A 16,784-nucleotide genomic window follows, 5' to 3' on the forward strand; every position below is an offset into this window, starting at 1 on the left:
CTCCCTAAAAAACTCCCGGGGTATAGCAATAGTCTGGATCCGCCCCTGATGCTGGATGGAATTCTCTACCAAATGCGTGTGCCTAGCCAATGCGTTGCCAGAGGAGGTAACTAAAATGTCACCCCATACAATAATCTAAGTAAATATTTGTATCAATACAAAGCACACTATAACACACATTATGTCACATGCTGCTTCAGTTTCCCTTATTATATGCCCAATCCTGGTACCTGTATTTATCCTGTGTGGACGACTGCAAAGATCCACATATTGTTCTATATGCTGGCTGTAATTCTCAAAGTGTCATTTACCAACTAATAGAGAGTGTGACGTTGCAGTGTATATTTTCTGCATAGCCAGATTGTGGTCTATCTGTACTTGCAGACAAAAGTATCACTTTACCTACTATCACTTTTGGTTCATCCCCTTAATTCAACTTTTCCCCCTAAAATAGAAGAAATGACCAGTAAAAAGACATCTTATTCATCTTTTCATCAGATTGGTATATGCATGTATACAAATGTTTTTGATAGTGAAAAAATGCACCTGGATGAAGCAGAAAGAGCCCAGTTTAAAGCCATCAACAAAGCTCAATTTCGGCCATCTCCGAGGACATATAAAAATCCAGTAATTTTGCAAGGATAAAACAGCTTAATGGCAAACTGCTGAACTGTAAATTCCCCACTCCTATGATCTGCAAGTTAAGATTTATTGGAGGAAAGCATTTAAAGTGCAATAGCATGGCATGGATATGGCCAGACTAGGTGCATTATGATCATGTCCAGTGGTCAGGTCATGTTGGATAGGTTTAGTATTCAATATATAACTAGAGAATCGTTGGGTAATCATGTTGGGTAGGTATAGTGTGCTATGTCTGTATAGAGTGTAATAGAATTGGATTATGACCATGTCCAGTGGTCATGTTATGTTTGGAGGTGCAGTGTCCTATGTCTGTATAGAGTGTAATAGAATTGTATTATGATCAGTGGCGGATCCAGGGGGGGGGGGGGGTGACGGATGCTCTGATTATGTTTTAAACACAATCAGAGCAGCGGGGCAGCACACTGTCACTGCCGAGCAGACCTGCACATAGTGTGCAGCCGCCGGCAGCCTTAGAAATCAGAAAGGGGGGGGGCCTAAATTGTCCCGCCCCCCCCCCCCCCCCAAAATCGCCCCGGGTAAAGCAGTTGTCTAGATCCGCCCCTGATTATGATCTTGCCCAAAGGTCAGGTCATGCTGGATAGATGTATTGACCTATGTCTCAATATAGGATAACATAATTTTATTATGTCAAGGTCATGTTGAGCAGCTGTTATTTCATATGTCTTTATTGAGTGTAACAGAATTATATTGTGATCATGTCATGTTAGGAGGTATAGTATCCTCTGTCTGTATGGAGTATCACAATGTCCTTTAGTGGCCACTTGGCATCTACTAAGTGGGCAGAATTTAAGTCTGAGTCAGGGACTGGCAAATGGTGGGGACAGGCAGAGAAGATTCTTAACACAAAATACTACTTTTTTCTTTACAAGAGCAACTTTAGGAGAAATAAAACACAATATTTCTTTTGTAATACTGCACTCCTGTTGACAACCAGGTACTTTGCCAAACTTTCATGGAACAGTTGGATAGTTTTGGTATTCTTGGATAGATGCATGTGGAAAGGCCGAGTGTTTACAGAAGTGATGATCCTATAATAAGGTAAACGTGTCTCAGGTAGCAACAAATTATAGGAATTCAGTTTTAAAAATTTACTTTTTTCTCTCCCGTTGTCTGAATTAGTGGTTTCTTCTTTGTGCAATTTTAAATAGAGTAAGTGATATATGACTATATGTGTACCATATAATTTATAATGGGATGCGGTCACATTTCCGACACTGGACAGGTCAGCAGTTAGCCTGTCGACATGAAGATGTTGGCAGGCTAAATGCCGACACTTCCATTCTGGGGACAGCATGAAAATCTCGACAGTGTGATTGTCGACATTCATAATGTCGACAATCACTATACCGACATTAAAAGACCAATGCCGGTGGGGCAGGCGGATAGCTGCCAACAACTCCAGTGTCTACATTTAGTACCCAAACCGTTTATAATCTACTGAAATAAATGATTATGTTGTCTTGTGTAATGGGTGATAAGTTACTATCTCAAGCAGCAAATTGGTTGGTTGACAACACAAGAATACAAAATGATCCATCAAATGTAGCGAGTAACCATTAGTTTCAGCCAACATTATATTCTACATGCCCAGAGCTCTCCAATACATTATTATATGAAGACAACAATGCTCGCTGGCACCGAAACTGCATGTAAGGAATATATCAGCTTGGTCTTCTCCGATCACTTGTTATTACAGCAAGACTTGCCAGAGACCCAGGGAGATACATTATTGTGTCCAAGACCACACTGATCTGACAGCGGGAATAAAAACTGGCTCTACAGAAGGTCACCGTGCCAGAGTTCTAAAGAGCTAAGCGATGCTGTTCACATGTTAGAAAGATTAACTCTCTGGCCTGCCCAATCAATGTATGAAGGGGGCAAAGGGATCTCTTCCCGGCTGCCCACCCACTACTTAAAGCCATGGGCAGTAGGAATCCGTACTGTAAGCATGGGACCTAAATCTGTCCAGCCCTTATATCAGCTACAGACAGGTGCCAGCTTTTGGCAATTTGATACCTCCTTGGGGAGGGATCACCCATAGTGGTTACGGGGGTGGCAGGTCAGAAAGATATACAAACAACCTTTTGTATACTCGCTAACCTCCAACATAACCTATTCCACCCAATAGACCAACTCTGCTTCTAATTTTCCCAGGCAGATTGCTTACGCCGTTACCTGGGCGGAATGATTAACTGAACCATAGAACGCTAAGTGCGGAGTTTGTGACAAGAGTTAGTTTGATGTCAGGTGGAATAGGTAACGATGGAGGCTCAGTGTTTACCACTCATTACTAACAATAAGCAGAAAGATAATGTCTATTAGTAAATGTATGTTTCAATTGGTGGTGGGGAAATAGCATGGGGTTAATTTAGTAAATACAACTAACAACCAATCTATTTTTCTGCTCATATAGAACAACATCCTAATTTTACATTTTTTTTACCATTTGTTTTGTTATAATAATCTTATATATAACAATGTGCAAGAATTGACTAAACACAAAGAGCAAGTCTCCAGTTTTCTGCCACACAACAATATCCATGCTGGAGAAACAGATTTTGCCTCTGACCTTAATAATTGTGTAACAAGCAAAGTATGGTGGTTATATTAATTAACCCTTACTCAATAGCAATACTAGACTTTAACCACTAGAGGGAATTATTGCTTCAAGGATCCAGCTTTGAGTGATTATTATTTTCAGAAATAAGAGAGATTTTTTTTTTCCCCTTTTAATGAAAGGAAAGCTCATATAGCCAGTAATGAAGCACAGCCACTATTCTGGGACATTCATATCTATTGCTTTGCTCTGACCTTTTTACCAGTTCTAATTATGCATGAAAATTTACACAAGTCCCAGGCTTGTTAAGAAGACATCACATTGCTGCTACTGCCAGCCAGGTCCTGTGAGTTCCCTGGTCTGTGGAAGTGGACATTTGGGGGAAACACTGAAGGATCCTGACATATTGTAACTTTCATTTTACAGGCAATAATATTTGTCATTGTCTAATGCGTTTCAGGCTCCTCAATAGGCGACGCTGCTTTATTTGAGGAAAACTCTAGGGGGCAGTGTTACTTTTGTTTTGTTACCTTTAATTTGAAAATTGTGGATCTTTGCTATTGCACATCAGGTTTAGAGGAACTGTGACTTACATTGTATGTAATGGATATTAAGATTGTAGATTTTTAATCAGGTCTGTAAAATACACAATCTGCAGTAGGACCATGCTGGATAGCCACAAATACTTGGTATTCAAAGTAAACGAACACTGTTTATCGCAGCTTAACAGAAAGCACAATCCAATCTGGTATATATATATATATATATATATATATACACACATATATATCTGTGTGTGTAGTTACGACATAGTTTCTTCATTGGCATTTTAGTGGTTTGTACTGTTTACATGACTTATTATTACTGGCTGGGATAATTATAGCCGTCTTTGTTACCTGACGTGAAGTGTGAAATTACATTCTCCCTCCCTCCTCACCTTTTCAATTTCATAGTGCTGAACTACACAGACACAGTCCCAGTATTGAGTATACCACCACTGATTATGGCGGGACTAAATCAATTGATTGTGCACCCATTGATTAGACCAGTATTGCCTTCATTGCTTTACATGCACTGTGCCCCTGTTGACTATGCCATTATTGCCCCCACTGATTATATGAGCACAGTTCTCCGTTGATTATATCAGCACTACCATCACTAATTCTAAAAGCACAGGGCTTTCTTCCTCCCCTGCTTGGATATCCCCACCAGCTGCCACCCATAATAATTCTCCTTCCCGTCCCGAATCTCCCTCATAGCCATTCAGTCGGCTCCTCACACCCGGACTGCGGAATTCAATCGCTGCAGGCTTCCTCCTGCAGTAACAGAGTCATTGTCATTTTTTTAATGACAATACAATAACATCACTTATGTGACTGAGAACAGAACTTATTAGTAATACTTCTCTTTTTGTTATACCAGCAGGAGCTAATAACCATCTGCCTTAATATTTATATAGTTATTTATATAGTTGTGATACCCAAGTGATGTTAATAGAATAGTGTGATGTCTACTATAGAATATAATGGTATAATCAGTAGGAACAATTCTATTACAATGAGTCTATTATAAGGTGATGCATATGAGAAATGTATAAAAAAAAAGCAATCGTCTTCATCTTTCATATCTTACACTTTAATGAGAACTTGGTGATTCTGACAGTCGTTTAATCTACAGTGGGGGATGCATTATCCCATATGTGCACACATCAACATATTTGAATAAATAATGATTGTACTTGTAAAGTAACTGGAGATAAAACAGCTGCATTATATCTAATAGTAACAGCATAGTTTACCCATTATCCTTTCTATGTAAATATTATAAACATTATGTTAACTTTGAAGTCTTTATCAGTACAAGAGTACCTAATGGAATTGATCCCCTTAACTCATGCAGAATACTGGATAAGAACAGATAAGAGAATTGCATACAGCATACTGAACAAGAAAACTGTTAAGCTGGGTACACACTGCAGAAAATTACTGCAGATGCGATTTCTGTAACGATTTTCCAAGGACCGTGAGTCCTGATGAGCATGTAGATCCATGTGTACACACCTACACGATTCACCTTCAGGTCTTCATCTGTCATAATTATCTGCAGAAAAGATCGTGACTCTGTAAACTCTACGGAGATCTGCCTACACTGCTGGTCGTGAGTGTGTACACACTTCCACATTTGCCTGACATCGCTCCATCGTTGATCGTGATTTTTTGGAAGTTTATAAAATGAAATCAAACGATGCAAACCTAATAAAACATGATCGAGGAAATGTACACACTAATGCCATATCTTCATCAACAAAAATCCACCTCTTCATCCACCTAATGCCCTCCACCCCCACTCTGTATCATACCCAGCCCTCCAGTGTCAGCCTCTTCCCTCCTCATCTTTGTATTTGCTTCTTGGAAGTCCCATATTATGCTTTGTACTTGTCCAGTATTTTGCTTACTGTTCAGTCATGCTTTATGTATGATGCGTAAACCCTGACTATACGGCGCTGCAGAATATTGTAGCGCCCTACAGTAAAATATAATATAATAAAAACTGTCACTTTTCTTGTAGTATATGAATTGAAAACAAGTGTCTGGTTGCTATGGGGTAGAGAAATGTCTCCTGTGCTTCAGTTCTCATAAATAGTACCCATTGTGTGCACAATATGCATTCAACCCTGCTCTTTTATACTAACCTTCAAAAGGGTCGTACATTATTCTTAATCTCAGCAATAAGTTAAAGTAATACATTTGATCAAAGAGACACCTATCTGTAATAACACATCAGCAGGCATTATAAACCAGGGTTACAAGCTAAAACAAACATGACAATAAAGCAGGAAGGAGCTGGGAGCTGCAGGTGATGTCTCGGAGGGGCTGCATGTGGTCCTAGTGCTGCCTGTTGCCCACCATTGGCAATTGAATGCTGGGTATGTGATGTATAATAGCTGTGACACCCAACATTGGTGATTAGTCACAACTGTGGATACTTTATGCAGATACATTAACAAAATGACTTATTGCAACTCCAATAAAGAGCAGGCGATTGAGCGTCAGCTATGTCAGATGAGAGGAGAAAAAAACCTCTACACAGAGGAGGAGTTGCATAAATATCCCATGCATTGTGCAGAGCAGTGACTGGGTCTTTGAGTGAGAGAGTGCCTAGTGATGGTGTCCGTCAAGAGGGCAATGAGAGAAGAGGAAGCTGGAGAAAGAACAGAAGAAAAGAGGAGAGAAAAAGAAGTTTGGACTTACCTGTCCATGGATCCGGTGCATGTAGGTCCATCGTTTTTTTCCCTTACAGGTCCTGGCACCGGTTACAGTGGGCAAGTGAGCCATTGTTGGCGCCGCATCAAATCAATCAGGACTTGGCGCTTCACCGCGGAGCATCGCGATGATGCCATGTGACATCTGTGTGCCAGCGACATCTTGAGTTCCTTTCGGCGGCAGAGCCCTGGAGAGAGGACGTTGTGGGATGTCTATTGGAAAAGAAGAGGAAAACTGTGGTGACAGTAGCAGGGAGTCCTTGTAAGAGCTAAGTGCAACCCTGCCACAAGAAGACAATGGATAGGGTGCCCACCGGAGAGAGGAAGCCCTCTGGGCAGGGTGCCCTTTCAAGGGCTAGGAGCAATCCAGCCACAAAAAGAAGACAGAGGAATCGCCCGCTAGAATGAGGAAGTCCGCGGCAGCAGGGAGCCCTTGTAAGGGCAAAGAGCGCCTCTGTCAAGAAGACAGACATATCCAGCAAGCCTCAAAGGAGAAGGGGCACCCCTGACTGGAGGGTCTGGACACAAAAAGACTGGGGACAAGCTGAGTACCCTGTGAGGAGCAGGTGAGAATAGTTACTGCTTGCTAAGTCGGGCACAAGGCCCTTGGGCGCAATATGGGCACTAGGCCTGTGGACAAGTAGTGGGGACAAGGCCCTGCTCTGTTAGTGAGTAGGTGGTGTTTATTTGGGCACAAAACCCTTAGTTTAGTTGGGCATAAAGCCCATAGTGTAGTAGGGCATAAGGCCCATAGTTTAGGGGGGCATAAGGCTGTTAGGTTTAGCAGGGCGCAAGGCCCTTTAGAGTCAGCAGGGCACTAGACTCTTGAAAGTCAGCAGGGTGCTAGGCCATTGAGAATCAGCAGGGTGCTAGGTCCTGTTTAGTTAGGAGGGCACTAGGCCCTGTTTAGTCAGGAGGGCACTAGGCCCTGGAACTAGTGGGACCTTGGGTCCCTTGTGAGTGATTTTAAGTATAGGCCGTTGAGGGTGAAATATGAGGCCCCTCAATCAGGTACGGAAGTGTACCAAAAGTCCTGAGTTCCCAAAGTGACATGCTCAGAGGTTGGGGTTCCAGGCAGCAGGCAGAGGCCTGCAGCACAGCTAGGTGCTGGCAGATACTGGTTACCCAGGACAGAAGAAGGTTGCCATTTGGTGCATGTGAACTGTAAGGTGTGGTTGGCCTGTGACATTTTGTGAGGTGGTCGCTGGCCAGTAATACACTCTACTGTACCATGTTTTGTTTGTAACCTGTCTATCTCCTATAGTATTTTCCCCTGTAGGATCCAGAGAACAGGCCCCCATCATAGGCAGTTGTGCTAGGTGAATCAAACGCAAGGTATGATTGCCGAAACACTGGTGAGAAGTTTACGGTTTGTTCCATAGTTGTCACTCAGGATTGGGTGAGTACCTGGGGTGCCAGGAAGGGGTTTACGTTGTGTGCCCCTCTTGATTTCTAGGCACCTTTACATTTGCCTAGAAGTGACTGCTGTGCTTATGACTTGAAAAGAGGTTCAACTAGCCAATCATCTCTCTGCTTAATGCTCAGTGCTGTATAACTGGTGCTGCTACTACCTGCTGCAATTACACATAAACCAATCCCCCTGTCAATCAATCGGAAGACTTTCTCTCCTTATCCTGACTTAAGATTAAGCAGATACAAGTGACATCTAGTATATACAACTAAAGAATGTAGCTGGTTATTACAAAAAACGCACACATTTTAAAACCTGGATTTCAGGGAAATTGTAGCTAGGTTGTTTATTTATTTTCACTTAATCTCTTGCAGCTTCAGTGGCTGCCTAGCTACAAGGCTACCAGGGACATCCCTCTCCTTCACTCATGCAGTGGTGAGATGACCCAAACTGCCCTCTATCCCCACAGTGTCATACCTCTTATCCAGTTTTCGAGACCCAGCAGAATTAGCTTGAAAAAGAGAACAGGTTTAGTGAACAAGTTGACATTTTTTTTCAGTTAGCTACTACATATATTAACCTCATTAGCCTCATTAATTTGAATAATTTCTTCATTATGATAGGATTTTAGCTTGTCCTATCTTTAAAGATAAGTATAGCACTCTACTGCTATTTCTTACAATTTAGAAGAAATGCAATTGCCAGTAAAAAATACAAATAACCTCTCATTATAGAAGCATTACATTAGAGAATGTTAAAAGCAATGGGAGAAACTTAACTTGAAAAGTAGTGATCAGGTAACTGGGAAACAGAGGTGATGTGATTCATAGCAACCAACCATCTCCGTTCAATCTCCAAACCAATGAAGAGCAACAGGCAGCCCTAGAATCATATGAGACCCCTGGAGCCTTCACCTGCGGCCCCAGCTCCTTCCTGATGTATTGTCAGATTTGTTTGTTATATCTTGTAACACTTGTTTAAAGTGCCTGTTGATATTTTATTATAGATAAGTGAATATTTCTCTATTATTGAAACTAGTATTAGCATATATATATATAATGAGACAGAGAGAGAGAGAAAGAGGGGTGGGGGTTCAGAGAAATCGCTTGAAGGTTTAAAGACTAGAGGAAAGTCTTGTGCGAAGGAGGGAATTCGACAAAGTGGGTGCAGCCTGAAAAAAGCCGTGCAACCGGGAATGGGAGTATGTATTGTGTGTGGATGAGAGGCGCAGATCTTGTGCAGGAGGTGTCGAGTTGGGAGATATTTTGAGACAAGTGAAGAGATGTATGTTGGTGCAGTTTGGATGATGGCCTTGTATGTTAGTCGAAATATTTTATATTCAATTTGGTAAAAACAGGCAACCAATGTTGAGACTGAGCAGTGGAAGAGCGATTTCCAAGGAAAATCAATCTAGTCGCTGCATGCAAAATAGATTGTATGGGGTGACCGTCTGTATTATGGATGGAATTGCAATAGTCAATGTGAGAGATGATGTGCATGAATAAAAGTGTTTGCAGTGTCTTGTGTGAGATGTGAATATTCTGGAAATGTGTCTTAGATGTACAGTATGTAACAGAATTGGATGTGGAGAACAAAGATAGTTCTTAGTCAAGGATCACATCAAGGTAGCGAGCTTGAGGGGTAGGATTTATTGTCATGTTGTCAACAGAAATAGAGATATCAGATAGGTAACTTCTGTTGGCTGGTGGGAATATTATTAGCTCTGTTTTTGACAGATTGAGTTTGAGATGAAATAACAGAGAGACAGTCAGTAACTCGGGACAACACAGATGGTGAGAGATCCGCAGAAGATAGCCAAATTTGGGTATCATCTGCATAGAGAGGATACTGAAATCTAAAGGAGCTTATTAGTTTTCCAAGAGAAGTAATATAGATAAAGAAGAGCAGAGGGCTAGGACTGACCTTTGTGGTACTCCAACTGATAAAGCAAGCAAAGAGGGGATGAAATAAACACTGATTAGATAGGTAGGATGAGAACCAGAACCAGTATCCTGAAGACCTAGGGACTTGCATGGAAAGAGTGTGGTCAACAGTGTTATATGCAGCAGGGACATCCAGGAGTACTAGAAGTGAGTAATGGCCTTTAGTTTTAGCAGTGATCAAATCATTGACAACCTTAGTCAGTACAGTGCCTCAGGAGTGTTGGGAGCAAAAGCCTGACTGAAGAGAGTCCAATAGGTTGTGTGAGGAAAGAAACCTTGTGAGAGGAATGTAGTCAATTTTCTCAAGAAGCTTGGAGGGGCATGGGAGTTGAGAGATAGGTCGGTAATGTTGAAGAGCGTTTGTTTCAGGATTTTGTTTTTTTCAGAATGGGAGAGATTACTGAGTGCTTGAATAATGACGCAAAGATACCAGTATAGAAAGAGAGTTTACATATTTTAGTTAAGGTTGGGATGAGCATAAGAGATAGGGATCGACTGACTTGTGAGTTTATAGGATCAAGAGGACAGGTAGTAGAGTAGGAATATAAGAAGAGAGTAGATACTTAATTTGTTGGATCAACTGAAGAGAAGGTGCCAGAGGGTGCAGGGAAAGAATTGCACTGGTTGTTTGTCAAGGAAGAAGATACCATTTAATTTCAGATCTTATCAAACTTGTCTTTGAAGTAGAAAGCAAGATCTTGGGCACTGATGGAAGTCAGAGGGTTTGGGGAGGGAGGATTGAGAAACAAATTTAAATGTATTAAAAAGGTGTTTAGGGCCAGAGGCATGAGCAGAGATGAGAGATTGGAAGTATGTTTGTTTGGTCTGTGTCCAGAGTATTTTGATAGGATGTGTATGATGTGTAATGGAAATCTTTAGAGGTATAAGACTTACGCCAATAACTTTTGATTTTGCGAGAATTTTTTTAAAGCTGTTGTGGTTCTTTAGTATGCCTTGGCTGATATCTTAGCCGACATGGAGTCTGAAGAGTAGCTGGAGCAACTTGATCAAAGGCTGATTCTAGGGTTTGGTCAAGATGTGTTACTGCTACATCAGGAGAGGAGAATGTAGAAGTTGGAATGAAAGAGAAGGTGTTGCAGAGAGGTGGATAACTGTTGAAATTAATAGAGTTAAGATTTCTGTGGGTATGAGAAGGCTTGTAGAGTTTGAAAGCAGAGAGTTTCAAGTAATGACGGAGAGTTTGTAGCTGGTAAGGTTATGATCCAGAAGGGGAAAAGGGGTGTTAAAAAATGTTGATCTTGTTTTTTTAGATAGAGAGAAAAAAGATCAAGGCAGTGCCCATCCCGATGAGCAGAGGAGTCAGTCCACTAGGAGAGTCCAAGGGAGGTAGTTAACTAGAGTAGTTTGGAGGCACAAGTAGAATGTTGATAATCAATGGGGATGTTGGATTCACCCATAATGATAGTGAGGTTATCAGAGGATAAGAAATGAGGGAGTCAGGCAGAGAAATGTTCAATAAATTGTTGGTGTTTTTGAGGTGGATGACAGACCACAGCAACATGCATAGAGAATGGGTTGAAAAATCTTAATAGCATATACTTCGCAAGATGTAAACATGAACCATGGGACATTTGGTAGAACTGTGAATGTGTAATGTGGGGAAAGACGTATTCCAACCCCAACTCCTTGTCTTCTTCCAGGTCTGGAGATGTGGGTGAAATGGAGACCACCATGTGAAAGGGCTGCAGGTGAGGCAGTGTCTGATTGTGTGAGCCATGTTTCTGTTATTGCCAGAAGGTTGAGGTTCTTTGAGAGGAAGAGGTTGTTTATGGAATTAAGTTTTTTACAAACAGAGCGTGAATTCCATTTAAAGGTCTATGAAAGAGGTGGGAGACAGGCCATGTGTTTGTGACATTAGCTGGATTTCTGTAGTGTTCTGAATTAGATATACGTGAATGGGAGATGTTCGGGGGACTTGTATTTGGTGATATATTACCAGCTAATAGAAGCAGAAAGGGAGAAAGATAGGAAAGAGGATTGTAAGACGTGTGACCTTTTATGACCTTGCGACAGGGCGATGATGATACAGTTAGTGAATACAAATAGGTAAAAAGTTCATGGGTGCTTATTGATGGGGAGAGGAGTAGTGAGGGTGCAATGTGGACAAAGGTGTGTGTTGCAGGGAGGGTGAAGGATGATAAAGCTCTAAAGATAATGCCATGAAAGGAGAGTAAGAAAATCAATTTGTTAAACATTGGTATTTAAGAATAAAGGGTCAAGAAACTGAGGCAAATAAACTTAGGAAATGCAGAGAGAAAAAGAAAATAAAGAAAAAATACCTAGCTGCAATGTCCAGTGCAGTTAGAGAAGAAGTGCAGAGTCAGGGTGTAGTAGATGAAGATTATTTCTGGATGTCTTCAGATGTTTGTCACGAACGCCCAGTCTGTCCCAGATACAGCAATGTGAACTGATGGCCGGGACTGGCGTCACCTTAGTCACTTAGCAATGAATACACCTTATCTGCCACCACATAGGATTTATTATGGTGTCCTTACAGTCACGAAAATCACTTATTAATGTTTCACACTTAAATCACACATGTAGCATGAGCCTCACTGGGCTTTGTAAGCTCACAAAGAATCACAGAGAATACACTATAATAAATTTATTTAATCTGAAAAAATGTTTCCAAGGCTTAGTTACAAAATGGTTTTTTTATTATTATTATTATTTTTTTTTTTTTTTTTTAAATAACTAGACATACAATAAGTTGCACAGATAAGTTTCAGAAATAAAATAGAACATAAAACCAGAGTCACTAGTTACTAGTTAAGACTTGGCTTGTGTGAGGGAACACAATTGAGAAATATGGGACATTTCAGTTTTGCTAGACCCCCTCATGAAAATGCACACAGTAATGTCTAAAGCAGATGATTTTAAACGATTCTTACATCCTCTTCACCCCCACCTTAGGAATTACATTTTCAATTAAGTCAGATTGATTCCTAAAATGACAGAGTTTTCCGAAGTGAGTTATGGATGTCCTGAGATCTAGAATGTTCACAGGGCCTAAGTTCTCACCCCTGCTCGTTCTGCTTGGCTAGATGATTTACAACTTTGGTGCTTTAAACTCCTCTGAGATGTTTATCTATCCCGGGCCTGGCTAGTTTCAAAAGATTATTGACACCTGCATAGATTCAGACTCCTGTCATTTAGCAAAGCACATGTTGAGATTACATTACAAGGTTACATACAATATACATTGTCATACATGAATTCAACAGAAAATCAGTCATTACATATACTACATAATCGTCACAATGCTGTTCCCTGTTTGTTCTACCGTGTTGTTTAACTGCATTACCTAACACTTTGTGAGAAAACATTCTTCGAAAACCCCAACACATCTCACACCAAACACCTTTCCCTTTAGAGTAAATGCTGAGATATAGTTGGGAAGGATGCAAACTAGCTACATCTGTACCAATTGGTCTTATTCAGGCTAGATGAGTGCCATGCCAGTGTCCTAAACTATGCTTCACTGATCAGCAGCCCAACACAGGATATACCAATAGATAACAAATTCCTGTTACATAAATTAATGAGATGAGGTTTCAGATTTGGAGAGAATGAGAGTTGCAACAGTTGATGTACATACTTTAAATGTATTGTTTTAACTTACTACTGAGATTAAGATTAACGAGCCGCTTTGGAGCCTGGAGAGAAAATAGGAAGAGCGCTGCAACCAGATATATTTAAAAATTTAACTTTTAATACAAATACACAACTATGTAATAACAATTTTATATAAACAGACTGTATTAGCTATATCGGCTCATATTATAAAATGGTAATAAAACTTAAATAATCACAAGGTCATATGAGATCTCATAACAATGATTAAGATAACTTCACGGCAATGATTCAGATAATACCTAGATATTGTAATAGCCTGAGATAGGTAGGTTTTCATTGAATAGTACGTCTTTTGGAAAAATAATGAGAAAGGAAATATAAAGGTATAGTCTCTCAGTTATAATTCTCCACATAGATATTAAGGATAAAAGGACTCCTTGGTAACTCCGATAGTAACTCTGTTGGATGTGTAGATAGGCTGGGTATTGCGGAACCCTCCGAAGTATGGGAACAATTCACAGCATAGACAAAAGGTCTGTAGTAGTGAAATCAATACTTATCCTTCCATATAGTCCGTAATCCTTAGTAATAGGGAGATTGAGAGGAAACCAGAGCCTTCCAGAATATGAGGTATATATTCCAAATTCCAGTGGGGTGCTGCAAAAACTCTGGGGCTTAAAAGATTTGAAATTGTTCCAAAGTAGGAGGACCTGATACCAGTATCAACTGACGCGTTTCTCAGCCTTGAATGGCTGTTTCATCAGAGGCAAGGACTGTCCATGCGACTCCTGAAATGTCAGATTGCCTATCACTGTTCTAAACTGTACTAAAAATGACAACTATAATCTTATTGATTGCTATGGGTCACCTTATTACATGCGTTCTACTTTTCATACATTTTCTTCGGTGTATGTCATTTTTAATATAAAGACCAAGGGGCTATTTATTATTGCTTTTTTTCATTAAATTCCCCCCAAAAAACGGTCCTTATCGGGAGACCGATGCACATTTGTTAACAGTGGATTGTAGCAGATATCTGCTGCTTTGCATTTTTTTTTTTTCGAAATCCAGAGCACTCCCCATAGATGTCTATGGGGACTGCTATATTCCGCAATTAATAAAGTTCCGAAAAGGCAATTGCACATACGGTAATGTATGTGTAATGTTTCAGCTGTGCTCCTATGCGGAGGTCTTCGAATCCCTCACCGCAACTTATTGCTCTCCCCTCCGGTCACTATGGCAGAGGTGGACACTTTCCGATAGTGACCATAGAGGACATAGAAGACATGTATTCGCAGCAACAGCAGTTTTTCGTGACTGCCGTTCCGGTTGAAGTTGTTTCAATCCTTATCTTTGCAATGAGGATTGAAATACATTATGTATAAAATGTGGTGGGTAATAAATAGGGGCCCAACAAAGATATTACTTTACTAGTATTTCATTTAAGTTATATACCTTTAATAATTCCAAGCTAGTGTTCTGCTTCTTACGCTAATTGCGCCACAGAATGGCCCTGGTATTTTCTTCCATTTTGCACTGGAAATGCAATAAAGAAGTTATAATGTATAAAAATAGCCAGTTAAATACTGTTCACGGTGCAGAATACACTATTGAATACACTTTGCTGAACATTCGTTAAAAATGCCTACTTGTAAATAAGATATATATTCAAGATAGGAACTTATAGATCTGTAATTCTGCGTCTGTCTTCTGTTTGTTAACCTTAATAACAGCACAAAGATTATATATATATACACAGTGCTCCATGTTTACATCACCTCCTTTATGGCGGTGGTACTCATTATTACGGCTCTGGGAAAGCCGACATAGTTTTAAACGAACCCAGCATAACGATTGTTATAACAGCGATATTAATTAAAAGCCTACTTACTATATGACAGATACTAACTTTGACCGAAGGCTTGAATGAGCGGCGCGTGTAAGATCCCAATGTCCTAAATAGGTACAGTACTAAATTACGTCATTTTCCATAGACAGAGTGAAAAGGCCGGTTTTAAAGTGCCAATACTCGGACCCCACACAGAGCCGGATTTAGACCTCATGGGGCCCTAGGCAAGATACTGGTTTGGGCCCCCTCCCTGAAAAAATCTATAGCACTATAGTTTTTTAGCATAACATATACCCCTATTCAGGGGCTGGCTGGCAGACTTTAGCCTGGGGGAACAAGTATATAGCACTGGCCCATAAGTAGCGGCCCATTTTTAAAGGGTGGTCTCACCACCGGCCCTGGGAGGGCCCTCTGTGGACCGCTGGGCCCTAGGCAATTGCCTAGGTTGCCTAGTGGTAAATCCGGCCCTGACCCCACATGTGTGCTCCATTATACATGGCGTAGGTTGTGGGTATCGCCGCTTTAAAAACGGCCTTTTCACTATGTCTTTGGAAAATGACGGAATTTAAGACTGTACTTATTTAGGACATTCAGATCTTACACGCGCAGCTCATTGAAACCTTCGGTCAAAGTTAGTATCTGTCATATAGTAAGTATGTTTTTTCTTACTATCGCTGTTATACCAATCGTTATGCTGGGTTCGTTTAAAACTATGTTGGCTTTCCCAGAGCCATTAATCCATACGCCACCCCTTTATGGCACTACCATAACCAGCCTCCTGGTGTATTCTTTGAATAAACGACCATTAAAATGTATTATATGCCAACATGTTTATAATGCCATCCCGGTAATGTCATATCTATATAAAGTATGCTCTTTTAGATGACAAGTGCATGTCCTAAATGATAATACAAAATCATAACACTAAAGTACTCCAAATTGATACAAAATAGATGAATATTTACTGCAGAGAAAAAAAATCCAATCTATCTTTTCCTTTCAGTGGAATTACATTATTTTTTATCCTAAAGTCTCTGCTTTTACCATTATTTTCTGCTGGCCTTTTTTCCAATTTATAATGTGAATTGCAGCTACTTGTATCCCCTAACACTGCGAAAACCTGCTCATGTACCTAAAATGCATTTGGAAATGTAGTCTGGAATTGAACAAAAAAATGCTTTACAAAATGTAAATTGTCGTGCTGTTTTGACATACTAGGAAAATGTTTATCAAAATCAGCAGATTGCAGTGCTTATTTTTTTATATATAAATTGGGGAATATCCATTTTAGAATTTGTTGATTAGGTCCTTGAGAAACTAATGACACTATGAGTCCTGGAGCATACCTGCAAGTACATGATAATTGCAATTCACTGTGAAGAGATTTTTTTTTACTATAGTCATTGGGATAAAAGTCAAATTGGCTTTATTACACTGTCATTGCTCTCCGGCTTTTAGATGGTTAGAAGTCAAGGTGATTTTCCTTCCTTGTGAACATTAAT

The 16,784-nt window shown here is 40.3% G+C and overlaps 1 protein-coding gene across 9 annotated transcripts in view; it reads left to right on the forward strand.

Moving 5' to 3' along the window:
* The window catches only part of PAPPA2 (pappalysin 2), a 194,999-nt gene that overhangs the window by 94,724 nt on the left and 83,491 nt on the right, over positions 1-16,784 (forward strand). The window lies entirely within an intron of this gene.

This window comes from Mixophyes fleayi, chromosome 8 (genome assembly GCF_038048845.1).
Source record: "Mixophyes fleayi isolate aMixFle1 chromosome 8, aMixFle1.hap1, whole genome shotgun sequence".
In the NCBI taxonomy this organism is placed as follows: Eukaryota; Metazoa; Chordata; class Amphibia; order Anura; family Limnodynastidae; genus Mixophyes; species Mixophyes fleayi.